A 17,589-nucleotide genomic window follows, 5' to 3' on the forward strand; every position below is an offset into this window, starting at 1 on the left:
GGAAATACATAAATAACCCACTTTAGTGGTCTCACCAATACATGCATACATGCAGGCGTGTGGAAAAAAAGTTTGCGCTCATTTTCCATCTCGTCCCGAAGAAGAAATAAACTGGAGCAGTCAATAGCCCTTGTTTGGCTGAAACTAAGAGAGCCTGTGTGGATTTTGTTTAAGAGGGCATGCGTTAAATTTTCGCTTGCTAAGAGAGTAGTAAAAAATCTCTGGACTACATCTTCGCAACGCTGCAGCAGCAAGTGGTGACTGCAGCTTTGGCTGCTAACTTCCTTGCCTGCCTGACTGACTGCCTTTGCTGGTGGGCTTTATGCCAATGAGTTCAGGAATTTCTGGAGCAGACAGCTAACAAAGGCCAACGGAAGCGAACGTTAGACTGCCACTGAAAGAAAAAAAAACGAAAAGAGTTGTGCTGCACATACCCAGCCAGTTCGTCAGTAAATCAGCCAGCCCAACCGCTTGCTCTCCCGACCGAAAGCCAGCTAACCAGCTATTCATCCAGGCAATAAGGCCAGGACCGATGTTCATGTTGATGATGATGACTCAAATAGGGAGCCCGATTGCATGCAAGAAGCCTGTTGTTCGTTTTCTTGGGCGAGTTGTGTTGTTGTGTGTGACCCCACGATTTAGAGAATCGTCTTCTCTCCAAGCCAAGCCAGCAAATCTAACACTAGCACAAGTCCTCCTAATTTGCCAAAGACATTTGTGCCATCTTTGTAGGGGGAACGATGATGGCCACGACGACAACGATTCCAACGATGCGGCCGGCCTCTGCTTTGCATTCGTTTTGGATGGTTGCTTGGTCTGTTGTCATCATCGTTCTTCGTTCTTTCGTTCGTTCAATGTTGAGTGTTGTCGTCTGCCAGCCAGCCAGCCAGCCAGTTCGCTCGCTGCCTTGCATCATTGTCACTTCACAGCTATCGGCGGCCGGGGGACCAATGCCGGACACTGTGATACTTTGCCTGTGGCTAATTTATTCATTAAATACCAGTGCATTGCTTACTCCAAATTCAGTTGCCGTTTAGAATTTTGATTCAAAGGTTGGGAGAGCCCAAAGTGTGTTATTGGGTGTGTGAGTGTGTGTGTGTGTGCATGCATACGTGTGAGTGTGGGGATCTCAACAACCCCTGGCCATGATAAGAGTCTGAGCTTTGTTGGCGGTATGGTGGTCTAGCTGATTGACAATTGTTTTTTTTTATTAAATGTGCAAAAAATTTCAACTGTCGAAATTTCAGTGGCTGAAAATTAATTAATTAATTTTTTTAGAGATATAACTAAAGTGCCTTAAAGACAAAATCGAAAAAAATATTTTTGTAATCAATCCAAAAAGTGAAATAAATTTTGCTCTGGAATTGAAATGCCTAGCCTTAGTATTACCAAAGAATTTAAGATGCCTTGCGGCTTTAAGCCTTCCAAGCTGATAACACAGATATCATGCCTTACACCAATGAAGCCTACACCTAATATTCCTTTGAAAATCATCCCTTCAATTTAATTGAGTTCCCTCAACACCTCCTCCTCCAACACCTCCACCACTATTTGCCTCCTTAAATCGCAATACAACGAATAGTTAGAATTTAAAAATAACAAAAAAGCGGATCCTCCTCCACTAACAACCCAACGAAACATTTCGTGTCGAAAAACAGTGAATGAAAAGACCTAACTCAACAATAGAGCCAGCCCTGAATGGCTGACGAGCATTAGCGTTTCAACAAGCCGGCTTGATGTGGCTTACTTACAGCTACTACCTCAAATAAGCAGCAACTTCAACATCTTTGCTATTTCACATCCACAACAATCCAAAAGGTAAATATTTATGAATATTTATAGATATTTATGTATAAATATGTATAAGTGTGTGTGTGTGTGTGTGTGAGAGAGAATTTGTGTCTTCATGCCTCCATTTATCGGCCATTATCCATGGCTTCTTGTGCTTTAGCATCACTGTTAACAGATGATAATTTCCATCCCCATCATCATCATCATCCATTGTAGAAACAAAAAAACACAGATTTTCATTAACTTCCTTAAGCAATTTTCGTGTTTTGTTTTCCTCTGCAAAAGTTTTTGTTTTCCCAAAAAGTAAAGGTATTTTCTTGGTATTAAGAATTAAGCCAATACTCCTACGCCACCTCATCGCCCTCCTCCATTGGAATTAAACAATTATTAAGATTATCAGTGAAGAAATCTTGTAAATTTAATATCTCCGCAATGTGCCACAAAACTCTTAAATGATTAAAAATTTATAAAAAAAAAATCTTCTTGGAATTGCCTTTCGCATTTTTTTGTTTTTCATGTCTGGAAACTCTGAAAAACAAAATTTCACTTCAACGTAATTTTCATTAAATACAAATTGGTTTTCATGAAAGTAGAAGACTATGATGCAGAGCTTAATGTTGTTGAAATTAAAAAAAAAAAAAAAACAATTGCGTTAAAAATATTAAATTTTGTTTATGAATATAATATATCCCCAGGAAAAGAAACAGGAGCACTGTATGGAAAATTGATTTATTTAATGAGTTTTGAGTGACTTTTTTTCTTCAAGGAAACTTAAAATTTAATAGAAATCTAAAATTTAATAGAAATCTAACATATCTAAGGTAAATAAAATCGGAAGCCAAAATAAATAAATATAAAATACCAGCGCCTTTTTGTAATTAAAATATCCTGAACAATAATTTTTTGTCATACTTATGCCATATGTTTATTAATTTCGCAAAACTTTAAGATTTCCTTATTTGTCTAAAATTTAAAAAATACTAATATGTTAAGGAACCCTATATGGAACTACGTTGGAACCTGTCTGAAGTCAATTTTTTAATACCCTTCACCATATGTAGTACGAAGACTATATTAATGTTTGCATTCCGTTGGAAACTCATCAAAATAATCATTTTAGATACTTGAAAATTTTTAAAAATGCACAGGGCGCAGGTGTTGTTTCTTTCGCATTTACTTTCGAATCAAAAACTATGAGAGCTCGATTAGTTTGATCATCTTGTGGAAATATTAAATTTAATTCAAATCCGATGAAAATTTGGATTTCAACTTTTGGCAACATGCTAGAGTAACCATTACATGGCCGAAATATACGAAAACTCTACTAATATTTCATATTTTTTTCCAGTAATTTCTTCATAATTCAATAACAAATGAATGTTCATTATTTCGAAAAATGTGATAACGATTGTTGTTTGTTGCTGTCAAATGGAGGAAATCAGAAAAAAAACTAATGCATTTGTTGCACATGCAAGGCTTTTCCTCCATTAGGATTAAAAAATATTGAATCTAAGACTCTAAGAACAACTTAAAATAGGGATAATTTCAAAACTTGTTTCTACAAGAAAAGTTCTTGTATCGGAAGATACTTTATACTTAAACCCAATGCTGCAAAATTGGACTGAATACCGAAAATTGTGGTCATATAATTGGCATTTTCTGCAGGAATAGATTTTATTCTCTATAGATCTGTCTCACGAAATTACAGCTAATTCTGCTGAAATTTTTTCCAAAACCTCGAAATGTTTTCCATCCTTCGATTGCATATTTCTTGTATATCTAATACGTTGGAAATAAGTTGGGTAAATTTAAAGATTTTTGTGTGGATTTGACTTTTAAGCAACCTGTAAGCCCAAATGTCAATACTATTTAGTATGAGACATTTTAGCCAGGCGGCGATAAAGTTTCTGCAAAGTGTTTCTTTTTGACTTATTATTATTTATGTATTATTAACACCCAAATGTCCTTCAGTGTAAAGTTAAAATAAATTCACTTTCACAACCAATTTTTCGAATGACATAAAAACGATTCCACGATTGTCTAAAAAAGGAAATATTTTCGGAGTCAAGGCTTTTTATGATGCATCATTGCAAAATTCCACTTCACAAACCGATTAGGAAGTGCAGTTATTATGACTCAGCAGGGTCTAGCTTAGGACCTAAAAAATTACGAAAACTGAACATTGGGTTATAGTCTCCCTAAATACATTGTTTGATTTTTAATCGTTTTTTGCTATATATTTCCTCTTTAAAGAAAATTTCGTGAACATGAAAAAACAAAATCCATAAAAAGGCCTGTTAGAAGTCTAATTGTGTTTAGAGAAATTATTTTTTTCTAATTTGTTTTATGTACATTTTACTTGATTTTGTAACTTGTTTCATTAGGGCTTGTTAGGGCTTATCCGAGACCTTTGAGTGATCCAAAATAAACAAAGTTCATTCTGAGGTTGGAACCATGTTCGAGAAGATGAAGCCCAAGTATTCAAGTCCAAGTCTTACAATTTGGTTAATTTCAGAGCCTGAGTTTAAAAAAATTCCTCGACTACTAGTAATAATATTTTTTATTCCTTATTTTCTCAAAATGAAGTTTTTGAAACTTTTAGTGGTTTATACATCTATGGAAATTACAGAGGAGTAGAAACTATACTTATTGCTTATGTAAAAGATTGCCACATTCGATCCCAATCCCTTCAAAAATCACATTAATAAACAAATTTGTCAAGTTAAAGCTTGCTTCCACGTGAAAGAAATTCTCAAACCGATATTTTATAATTTTAAATCCTCGCAAAAAATTTATTAAATTTTTAAATTACTACATCAATTTATATCAATACCATGAGGTATATTTCGAATTTTATAAATTACAATTATTTTAAATAGTGGCTTTTTTATGGGGAGTTAATGTTTTTGTGACGCACTAGGGTTAATTGTATGGTCCGAAGTTAAGGCACCATTTCGATTAATTTATTTATATTTTATAAGAATTATAATTATGACAAATTTTGACTCTTTGTGGGTCCTTCTAACCCCGCTATATCTTATTTTCATATTATATTTTCCGTTGTTACAAATATTGGAATTTGCCAAGATCGAAAAAAATTGGAAGCTTATTTTGCGATTTATGAGCGTGATGATTATTTATGACACCCTTTGTGGTAGAGGTACCAGGAGTAGTGGTTCACTCCAGCCTGTCTTCATAACAGATCTAGGGTTGGTAAAAAAACTATCATGGGCAAATTGAAGACAATCGCACTCTTATTTCACAGAACTATGATTATTCATTAACCGGATTAACCGTTGTGGGTAATATCTCTCCGGGAGTGCGCCGATATAATTCATTTTCACACTTAACCTGCATTCACATAAATGTTAGGATTTTTAAAGTTTGATCAAAATAGGATGATTATTTCTTAAACTATGAGTAAAATTATTTTCTGTGAAATAGAAAAATTGAGTTTGCTTGATTGTTTTTGCTCCCAGGAGCACACTCGCTCCAGTTCCAGTGAGTTCCACTCTTTGTACGAATTCGAGAGAGTTTTTCGGAGACTTGCCTGGAATTAAGGAATGTGTGAATTTGTGATAATTTCGAAAACTCGTGTAAAAGGCAAATTGAGTTTCTTTCGAAATTGAAGGAAAGGTGCCTTCCGATTACCATTTAGAAATATGTTCTCATGAAATTTTGTAAATCTAGGTGCAGGGTTTGTTATTGTTCTTAAATAATGTTACACAGAACTCCTATTGTAGTTTTGAATTGTATACATCACATAATTGCACCTCCTGGTTGATAAAAGTTTGAAGTTTTCCGAACGCAGTTTCCGAACAGGCTTTTATACCTCCCTAATTTTTTTATAAGGTATATAGCGTAGAGTTTCAACATTATAATTTTATATTTTTAAATTTTAAAAGGTGTTACATATTCTCGGAGAATTCTTCAATATGGACCCATGCGTCGAACAAAAAATCCTATAAACTGATTATTAATATATTGAATTCCGAGCCACAAAATTTAAAATGCCAGTTCCTTGGCCTTCAATAAAAAAAGAAAGTGGTTTCAAAAAGTAAGAAGTATTCTACAAAAAATCCGTATTCGATGTAACTATAGAATTATCTAGAACACTTGAACTATTGCGAACTTTGTATTTACTTTCCAAGAACTATCATTCCCAAAAGGAATTCAGATATATTTGTAAGGTTTATACTTTTTAGAATTAGAATGAAGAAGTATTTTAATTTTCTAAGGATTAGAAAGCGTGTTTTATTCATTTCGAAAATCTTGATGATACCTTTTATGGAACTTTAGATTTTTCATTTCAGAATTTGACTCTTTTTGGCACTACACCTTTTAACCATGAATTTTAGAGTTCGCTTTGAATTATTTTGATAAAATAAAAGTGTGAAATAATTTCCTATTAAATTTGTAACTTAGATTGAACAACTCCCAGTAGGTATTGTCAGTTTCCCAAAATTTTGTGCTTGCCAAAAATGAATCTCAACTAATTCCTTTGGCTCAATAAAATTAACAACTTAATGCAATCAGATATGGTCTGTTTCTGAATGACAACATGATCCCAATATTTGTTCATGCAAAAAATTGGTTTTCAATTTCATTGCTTGGGGGGACAAATTCGCAAGAGATTTTTACCACGTCGTTGTTTGTTGTTCTTTTTTTTTAAGGGCAAAATAAGATATTTTTTGGATACACTTGTTATTTCAAGAAGTCAAATGGTCTCCAACAAAAAATTGAAAATATCAAATTTCTAAAATGTCTTTATTTTTGGCAAAAACTCCCTAAAACCCATATTCTTTTGCTACTTCTTCAAACACCATGCAACATCAGTTGATGCCTTAAACCTCCGAAGAAACCTCCTGCTAAGTTAGTGCAAATTAGCTATGCTCATAATCTTTGACAAATGATGGAGAACAGCATTGTGAGCTACCCAGAAAAGAGAGTGAGAGAGAGAGGGAGATTCAATGCAAATTTTCTGCAAATCGCTGTGTGTGTCCTGAATTTTCCCATTGCTGCCAGTTCTTCTAGTTCATCTTCATGCATGCAATAAGAGTTATTTATCTTGCCACACCATCGGTTAGACCGCTATTACGCCAGCAGTGGCAGTGGCGGCAGCACAATTTGTTTGGCGAATTGATGTATGGCACAATTTCTGGGGATCTTAAACGACCATAAATTTCCTATTTGTCGCTTGTCTTAGAGCCCCACCAAGGCAGGCGTTGTCATCGTTTAGCTCCTACTGCCAGTCTTTGCCGTTGCCGCTATTGCTACTGTCTTGCTCATCCTGTCTTTGTAGAAATAACGGATACGGTTAAGCCTTAAATACACATGAGACTGTGTGACACAATGACTACTCATTCCGGTCCTTAGCATATCGTGGTGGCTCACGGCTGGCTGCTCCTGTTGCCTGGCTATCTAACGGCATGTTGTTGTGATGCTGATGCAGATGCTGGGCTGTTACTTCTGCTTAACCTCGACATAAGTTTTGAATATGAATATCTTGGATATGCTTGAACTAAGGCTATAACAACCAAGCTACCAACCGACCCATAGACAAAGACAGCGAAATACAAAAACACAAAATGAAAATTTGCCACTGATAGGCATAAGTAGAAGCCTAAGTCTGTTCGTCCTTCTGCCCTCTCTCTCTCTCTCTCTCTCTCTCTCTATGTTTGTCTGCGAGTTACTTTCATGTATGTTTTAAGGATTTACAGTCTCTTACACTAAACAAATACGGCACGCTTGGATGGTCGAGTACATCAGGGGTTAGATACTAGATCAGAGCCTAAAGTAGGAGCCATAACCGTATTCTTGTGCATGCGTGTATTTGTGCTGTAAGCAATTAAGCCTTTCATCTTTATCATGCCATCATTGTAAGCATCTATCCTGGCTAAGTAAGGAAGCCTGTCCTGGCTGCTAGGAAGAAAAATAAAAACAAGATATCACCACTTCAGCATATGACATTTAGAACAGAGAAGACAGCAACACTAGCTTAAGCTAATGCATCATTAACATCTCCGTTTTTCTTTCCCCGAATTTTCATCTTCTCCCTTTTTGATTTCAACATCTCTGTTAGAGGGTGGCAACTGTTGTTGTTGTTGCTGCTGCTGCAGTTGTTGTATCATCGTCGTCGTATGCCCGTAATTCAGCTTTCAGCTGTATTTGTCATTTAATGTTTTGTAATTAGTCATATGCACATTGCATGCTTTACTGCGTCGTTTTTCCTCCACGCTACTGCTATGATGTCCTTTGGCCTATCTATGCAGGAGTCACAGTGCTTGGAAATATAAATAATTGTTTAAAAATATTTCAAATTTTATTAATTTTAAAAATTTCGAAATAATTTGTATGAAATTTATTGAGCAATTGCGTTTTTATAACCATCAGTGTGAGATAATAGACTGGGCTCTTTAGGGATACCTAAGTCGAATTTTAATTATTCGATTAATCGAATTACGGTATTGAAAAGCTAAAAATTGGTTAAAATGGATAATATCATTCCACTTCTTTTGGTACTTCACCCATAAACTGACAATTTAAACAAGTAAAACCAGTAAATAAAGTCCAAAAGTCGGGCGGGGCCGATTTTATGATACTCTACACCACTTTGCTAATTTAGTTGAGCTCTACATAACAATTAAAAGTTTTTATGGGAGAATTCAATCATACACCCTATGATTATAATTTAAAATTCAAAGTACTAAATATGCCGAAGCATTTGTACTTTTCGGACTTGTATTGCCCATTTGGTGCAAAATTATTTTGATATCAGATAAAGATATATATGGGAGAGGGCATATTACGGCTGCGGAGGACTAAAATAACAAATCGGATGAACAATATATATGGGAGCTATAGCTATATGTGAACCAATTTCGATCAAATTTGGCATATTTATTTTCAGGCCTAATTTGGTTGTATGTGCAAAATTCCATACTATTCGGGCTGATATTACACGTTTGGTGCACAATAAAAAGCAAATCGGACGAAGATATATATGGGAGCTATATCTAAATTTTTACCGATTATCTCCAGTTTCAACAGAGTTCGTCCTTGGGCCAAACAAACGATTTTTGCAAAATTTCATCTGGATCGGATAATAAATGCGAACTGTACTTTGTTCAAAAAAATACATGGACAGACAGACGGACGGACGGACGGACATGCATAAATCGACTCAGAATGTGATTCTATGCAGATCATCAAAAGGAACTATGGGTCTATCGCATTTCCTTTTGCCTGTTACAAACAAATGCACAAAGACATAATACCCTGACCACCTTGTGGTGTAGGTGTATAAATATCATAAAATGCGAACTGAGCATCCAATTCTCTAGAAATTTCACACATCCCAATATTTCTACTAAAACAATATTCTGTGTGAAGATCGATTATATGGGATCACTCCTTCTGGTACCTGCCCCATAATTGGTCAAAATTTGGAATCACCCAAACTCTCGTCAAATGCGAAATACGCATCCTATTCATTCTAAGCTCCACACGAATATTTCCACTTAGTCAGCATCTTGCATGAAGATGAAATATATCGGTTTACTCGTTCTGGGTCCAAATGTTGAATACTTAAGTTATTTTTTTGAGGTTTTAGTCAAATATTTCAACTGAATTTGCTGTATGTTTCTAGTTTGTGTCTCCAGGGGATAGAAATTATATTTGCACATTATGTGCCGATATTTGGTAGTTTGATGATTGAGCCTCACATTTCAGCGGAATTGTTTTAAATTTAATATTTGGAGTTCGTAAACGAGTGCAAACCGCCATGGCAGTGAGTTGTGGATTAAAGGGACATCCAGATATGTGATATTTTTGACCAATTTTTTTTTTAAATTATTATTTTTTTAAAATTACGAATTTAAAGTTTTTAAGGAGTAGCAAATATTATATATAGGTTCTCTTTAATATACGATATTCCCCTTATAAGTTTATATTGCGATTATCTGATATCATATACATCTAGAATGCTGGATCTCCTGGTAGAGGGTATTAAAAGCTTGGCCCGGCCGAACTTGACTATTTTCTATTTTAACTATTTCTTTACTTTTAATCCTAAATGTAAAACTATTCCTAGAAAGGCTCGACTATATACTTTATTTTATCCGCTTTCATGACACTGTGCCCCTATATGTCTCAGCTTAAGCCACCATTGTTCTTGAGACAAACCGTTATTATTATTCTCAACGGTTTCAACATCTCTCCAACTGATTGTTGTCGAGTCAGTTCGGGGTATTTCCTTACTAAATGACTATACACGAAGGAAGGATTAACGAAAGAGAAGCGACAGCAGAAGCAGTACTTCTAGACAAGGAATCTTAGGATTTCAAGTATCCGATTTTTGTTTTGTACCAACCGGGACTGTTTTTAACTTTTTTTGCGTTGGCGTTATAACTGAGATAGAGATGTGAAAAGGTGGATGAGAGGAACCTGTAATTTTATGCTGTTGTTTATTTTGTCTTTTGTGAGGCTCTCTCCACCGCGCTCTCCCTCTCTCTTTGTGTGGGGTGGTGTTTTTTTTTTTTTTGTTGTTGCATCCTTTTATTATTGACAAAGGCTAGGCTAATGTTTTAAATCCTTCTTCTGTTGTCGCTTCTTCTTTTACCTCTTGTTTGGCTGCTTCTACTTTGTATTGTACCTGGGCGACTAAAATGAGCTTGCGTGTGTGTGTGTGTTTGCGAGCGCGTTTAGAACGCTTTGTGTAATGTTTTAAGTCATTAACTTTTCTTTCAGCCATGTATTTAAGTGCAATGCAAACCATTGACTGTGCTTAAATTTCCTTGCCATTGTCAGTGGACCGACGACCGGAGCAATTCCTTTACATTTGCCTGTGCATAGCTTCGAAGTCAGTCGAGAAGAGATTTTTATGCAAGCGAGTATTAAGTTACACTTCAGTTTAAATGTTTGCCCTCTTGACGGTTTCTGTACAACAGCAAAAAAAAAAAAAAAATTGTTGTGATGACTTTCAAAATGCCCGGTTTTGCGAGAAGGAAAAAATTGAAAATTAAGAATCAAAGGAATGAGTACAATGCTAGTATTTATTTGTCCGATTTTCTCTGAAAAAAAATTAGAAATTAACAAAAATATCCCTGTTAACATTTCAATCAATTATGGGTTTAGAAAAGAAATGTTTGTATTTTTTGTGACTTCTTTAACTCTTATCCCAACTAGCCAAACATTTTGTGTTCATTTTCCAATCCCTTCTCAATTCCCAACTGTTTGTTCTGCCTCAACTAAACAGAAAAATACCAAAGAAAAACAACTTTCCAAAAATTCAATTTGTTGGCCACTTTGAAAGGTGTCTCCAAGCGGAAATCAAAAAACAGGTACAGATTTGCCACTGCTATCGCACTAACCCCGTAGTAGTCATGACATCAGTCATGTCATGTCGCCAATACGGACAACATCCTTTAAAACAACTGCAACTTCTAATAAAGTTTTCTACAACATTTCATGTGCCACCTGTCTTTTTTGCTTCTTTCCTCTTCTGCCGGGCATTTCTCCGTTAAAGGGCGCCAATTTAATCATTGACACCCTGAAATTCATTCGATTGGCATGCCGAATTTTTAACATTTTCTCGGAGAAGTGAAAAAAAAAACACACGAGAACTTTGGTAAATTCCATTTCATGTGTTGCTATTTTCGGGGGGAATATTTGTTGTATTTGTTATTTCCGTTTGAATGATTGTTACAAATTCTCCTGGTTAAACAGTGAGGGAATACCACAGAGGAGAGAGAGAGAGAGAGAGTGAGAGAGAGAGTGAGGGGAATAAATCAATGCGTTCTTTGGCATTTTTGAAGGTTTTGCCAAAGCTGAAAACTAGAAAAGTGGAACATTCCTCAGCAGGATAATACGATTTCGGTGAATTTAAGTTCGAAACGTCGGTAGTTTTTATTTTATTTCAAATGTCAGGATTATAATATTTGTACACTACACCACTAGGTAGTCAGGATATTATGTTTTTGCGCAATTCTTTGTAACAGGCAACAAGAAACAAGAGAGACCCATAGTTACTTTTGATTTGCATAGATGATGATCTGCATAGAATAACATGCTGAGTAAATTTATGCATGTCCGTCCGTATGTCTGCCCGTCCGTCTGTCCATGTATTTTTGTAAACAAAGTACAGGCCGCCTTTATTGCCCGATTCAGATGAAATTTTGCACAAATCATTTGTTTGGCCTAAGGACGAACCCTATTTAAATTGGTGAGAATCGATTCAAATTTAGATATAGCGCCCATATATATCATCAACCGGTTTCGCTCAATATCACTAACTATCAGTCCAAATGATCTGCATTTTGAAACATCTGACCGAATTCAGTCTAGAAGCAAGTAAATCAAAATTGGAGAAAATCGGAGCAGATATAGCTATAGCTCCTTTATATATCATCCGATTTGGGGTTTTAAGTCCCTCACTTGCGTAATATGTACTCCACAACTATAATATTTGGTACCGGGCATCAGATACAGCTGGAAAATATGTATGCCAATTTTTATCGAGATCGGTTCAGATTAGGATATAGCTCCCATATATATGATTATCCGATATCAGGTTTTTTTGTGCACTTAATGGCTAATATCAGCTCAAATTGAATGAATTTAGGTAATTACGACTGAATTCATCCTAAAAACCAGTACTTAAAATTTGGTGTATTTCGGTTCAGATATACCTTTAGTAACCCATGTATATGTTTTATCAGATTTGGGGTTTAAAGTCCCTCACAAGAGTAATATGCAAGTAAATACGACCATTTTGTTTCATTGCAAACTGCTGGACAACGAATGTTTTCTCATCGGAGAAAATCAAATTCGGCAGTTCACCACTTTCGGCCAAGAGAAGCAACTCTTTAGCTCTTTTGAGTCTATTTTCTTTCTATTGCGGTGTAAGTTCTTGCACTTTTTGGAATTTCAATGGCTTTACCCCGAGCTCATTTTTCAATATTTGCTGACTGGAATATTGCGATATGTTCAGCTCAGCACCCATTTTCCGGCCACGGCCGCGGCTTTTGATCAAGTCGCTTCTTTATTTTTCGAACCATGATGATGTTGCTGTTCACAATCACACATATCACGCTTGAATTCCATCAGGAATAAATTTTTTTCTGCAAAATTCTCACCAAAATGATTTTGTACGCTTGTAAACAATAATATGAGCTGTCACTGGAATATAATAAATGACAGCAGTCTGAATTTGGTTGCACTTTTTCATCTCACCTTGTATGACTATAATAATACGCGAAATGAACATGTTTTTCAAATTTCACTCGTCTCAATATTTTTGCTCTGGTGTGAAGATGATAGATATAGGCCACTTCCTCTGGCCGAATAATCTTCCGATTCTCTTCATATTTCACTCATTGCAATATTTTTCTTAACATAAAATCTGGCGGCAAGAAGATAGATATTGGGCTGCCCCTTCGTGTACCTCCTCCACAAAGGGTCATAGTTTTCAATACTTATATCTCTCATATCTTGCGAAACACCTTCTCGTATCTCTCCCATAATAGGTTAAAATTTTGATTTCAATTGTTCCCATTAAATTGAAAACATAAATTGATTTTCTTTACATTTGCATGTCCCAAGATTTTTATCAGTATTAGATGAAGTGGAACACTTCGTTCTACTATATCTAGTATCTCAAGCAATTTCAAAATTTTCGAAAAATTATCACATGTCTCATACGAAGTAGAAAAGTAGACAATATAGTCCAAATGTTTGTGTCCATTGTAATATTTAGTTCAGATGAAGAGTATCTCCTCTATAAAGGATTTTTAATAATCATAACGCAATCCAAAATATATATGTAAAGAAACGAACATTAGCTGAGACTATTCATATACCCTTTCTAGCCATATGAGTGGGGGTATAATAATTGAGAAATTAATGAGGATTTGCGGCTTCTTTGTATGCTTGCAAAACAAGACACAGAGGGTGGCAACACAGGGAAAGAGACTGCGTCACAGACTATCTTTGCACCCAAGGTGTGTTTTTTTGGAATAAATTTCCTCCACTTTAAACCACTGTCTGTCTGGTTACCAAACTAAAGTTTCTCCAAAAAATTAAAAAACGAAACTAAAAAAGTAAACAAGCTCAAAATTCAATTTTCCACTTTTTTTATGTCGATCTGGGTTTTCGCTATGCTTGTTTTATGTTCTTCTTCCGTTCGTTCCGTTTTCCTGGAGCATAAAGTATGTAAGAATCCCTTTGTATATAATTTTTGTAAAACTGGGATAAACAATATTGGAGCAAAAAACTCCGTACGCAGCCAAACCGTATCACGTACACTTGAAATTGTAACAAAAACTTTGTTTTAAAGTATTAAAAAAGAAACTTTGTTTCCAAAAATAAAAAAAAAATTTTGGCTGAGGCTGCGTTTCTTACGTTATGCTTCAAAAAACCAAAAGTTGCAATATTTGATGCAATTTTTTCGATCATTTTATGTGAACGGGTTACCACAACGATTGTTACAATTGTGGGGCTCAGTATAAGGCAGATTCTATGGGATATGGGGAAGAAAGAGGCGTGGTATAAGGAACATATCTATATTCGACTGGTGATTCCCTAACCCAATTTTAAATCAAATGATTCATTGTCACATTACAATACGGTAAGGCACATCAGGCACACGTGCCTTCAATGACCTTTTTTCTCTTTCCGCTCACAATGGAAACCATTGAAAAAAATATGTTCAGTAAGTAAACAATTGGGATAACATAAAAGCGCGAATCCCTGCCCGGCCCTGCATTATAGTCTCAACATAAAATATATTTGCAAAGAACATACAAAACAAACGGATCTATAATTAATATTTTTATTGGATATCATGTTTTGGGATCAACCCGAACTATTTTGAAATAGAACAAGTTAAATGGAATCTGTCGGTATTTCCGACAGCTGCATACCCTCAGCCAATGTTCGGTTATTTAAATAAATTTGGACTTGCGTTATGATTATTTAAACTGTTGTCCCCTCATAGAAGGGGTTCTGAAGGAGTGGGCCAATATTTTATATTTCGTATCTGCAATAAGTCTGATAAAAATATTAAAACGTATCACATTTGGATTTTATATCGACTACTTTCTTCATTTTTTATGAGATATTTGATATTCTTTCGAAAAGTTTGCTATTGTTGGAGCTATAATTATTTAAAATGTTGGCCCGCTGTGGCGGAGGTACCAGGACGAGTATTCCGATATTGTCCATCTTCACAACAGATCTCGTGTTTTGATAGGAGTATTAGAATGTACCGAATTTGAGAGTAATCGGATGCACATTTCGAGTTTTATGTCCTTAAGGATTATTCCAAATTTTTACCCGTTGTGAGGAAGGTACTAAAGGGAGTGGTTCGTTCAATCCGTTCTTCATACAAAACCTTGTGTTAGTGGAAACATTGAAATGTGCCAAATTGGAAGATAATCGGACTCTGTTTATAAATGTTATAATTATTCAATATTTTGGCCCTTTATAGGGGATGTACCAGAAGTAGTGGTCCGATATCAACCATACTACCAGATTTTGCTTAAGTAGAAGTATTGGGATGTGTGAAATTTGAAGACAATCGGTCTCTTATTTCATATTTTTTTAAAGATATAATTATTCAACATTTTGACCCGTTGTGAGGGAGGTACCGGAAGGAGTACACCCATATATTCCATCTTCACACAAGATCTTTCGTTAACAAAAATATTGGGATATGTGTAGTTCAAAGACAATCGGACTCTTATTTCACCTTTTATTAGAGTTATAATTATTCGAAATTTTGGCCCTTTGTGGGGAGGTACTTAATGAGCCGATATTGTCCATTTTCGCACCTAACCTAGCACTATTGCAAATTTTAGGATTTGCTATGCAGTAAAATATTTTTTTTTAAAATTTCGACCCTTTGTGGGGAAGGTACCAGAAGGAGTGGACCGATATTGCCCTTCTTCGAAGCTGATCTAATTTTGATAATAATATTGCCATGTATTAGGTTTGGACCAAATCGGACTTATCGCAGTATTCCACTCGGCAAATACTGACAAATCAGCTCTGGGTAAAGCCATTGAAATTCCAAAAAAGTGCAAGAACTTACACCGCAAAGGAAAGAAAATAGACTCAAAAGAGCTAAAGAGGACTCAGCACCATCGCACTCAGCACGCGCCACCCAAGAATGGTGTTATTTTCCAGCGCACAATGGCCACCAAAATCTCCGGATACCAATCCGTTGTACTATTATGTCTGGAGTATTTTGGAAAGCAAGGTTGGCATTAAACAATACAAAAGTGTCGATCACCTTAAGCAAGAGCTTCGCCGAGAATGGACCGCTGAGCAACATTCGGGCAGCGTGTGACGGTTTCATTGGCCATTTGAAGACCACAATTCGTGTCAAAGGTGACCAATTCGAACAAATCTAAACTTATTCTAAAATTTGATGCTATTTCCGACATTGACTTCGTTGCATTTTTTTTATCTCACCCTGTATATCGTGAACCTGTAGAGACAATTAATTTTTAGGGGTAAAGTACGAACAACGAACTCCTTAAGTAGAACTACACACAATTCCATTTAAAAATGTGAAATATCGAATTTCGGTAGTACCGAAATTGATCTGCCTATAGACAAAAGACTGATCTATTCAAAATTTTAGCTTCCTATCATAATTCATATTGACTCTTAGCGTGGTTACAACAATCGGACAGAGGACGGGCAGATGGACGGAATGTTTTAATTCGTCTTAAAATTTTACGCTGATTAAGAATATTAATACTTTGTTAGGCCTAAAATTGTTATTTCTATGATTTACAAACGGAAAGAGGAACTTATTGTACCCTACATTCTATGACAAGATAGGGGTGGGGAATATAGACTAATAATTGCCGATTTTTATTTTTCCGTGTATGTCCAATTTTATATCAAAATTAAAACCCAAACTCTTTTGAAATCACTCTTCCATTACCATTCACGCATGTTATAAGAGACCTCATGTATGATGCATACTTTTAGGCTTTCTGACAACATTACCGGGAGATTACTTTGTAATTTAAGATTTATCACAAAATCTATCATTAACTTATCTTCAAATGCTTATCAGCCAAATAACCACTAACAATTCCAAGAAAATGTTACAAACTTCCTTACGCACAAACACAAACACACACACACACACACATCCACATCCACATCCCTTTCTAACGGATGTTATATTTCCGGTTTTTTCGTTCAAAACTACAAAATAACACCCAGTAATGGTGCTGATGTCAGGGTGCAATAAGTACATTAATCGAACATGCAGTCCATTCAGTCAGCCAGTAAGTCCGTCAGCCATGCAGCCCACAAAATACCAAGAAGCCCACAAAAGGTAAATTTTGCCCATTTTGAAACAGGAAACAATTGCCAGGAATATTTGCGGTTGGACGATGAGAAAGTGCCTGGGCTTTCTTTAACGAAACTACCAAAGATTTTTGTGAGCAGTTTGCTTGTGTCTAACCGACATTTGATTCCTTTCAATGGTGGTGCTTGTTGTTGCTGTTGTTATTATTGTAGAATTGTAGGTTACGGCTATAGGGCTGGAAACTTTACACGCCACATTTATGGCTTAGGAATATTTGTTGTCCCCCCGGTCCCCATTCCTCTCCCTCTCTCACCCTCTATCTATCACAATTCTAAGCCAACTTCCTTGTTGTAGAAATGAACTTCGTTGCAATGAGTGTTAAGTTTCCTTGCAGCCAAACAAACAAACCAACCAACTCAGTCCTTGCCTGCCATACAAACAAATGTTTGCAATATCCTTCAGGATAAATG

The 17,589-nt window shown here is 35.7% G+C and overlaps 1 protein-coding gene across 1 annotated transcript in view; it reads left to right on the forward strand.

Annotated features, from left to right (window-relative positions):
* Window positions 1-965: 965 nt before the first annotated feature.
* Window positions 966-17,589, forward strand: part of LOC101898198 (matrix metalloproteinase-2) — a 527,659-nt gene continuing 511,035 nt past the window's right edge. The window contains exon 1 of the mRNA XM_059128418.1: window positions 966-1,818. The gene's annotated coding sequence lies outside the window, so the exon portion shown is untranslated. The remainder of the gene's footprint in view (window positions 1,819-17,589) is intronic.

The sequence above is a fragment of the Musca domestica genome, unplaced genomic scaffold (genome assembly GCF_030504385.1).
Source record: "Musca domestica strain aabys unplaced genomic scaffold, Musca_domestica.polishedcontigs.V.1.1 50, whole genome shotgun sequence".
NCBI classification, from domain to species: domain Eukaryota; kingdom Metazoa; phylum Arthropoda; class Insecta; order Diptera; family Muscidae; genus Musca; species Musca domestica.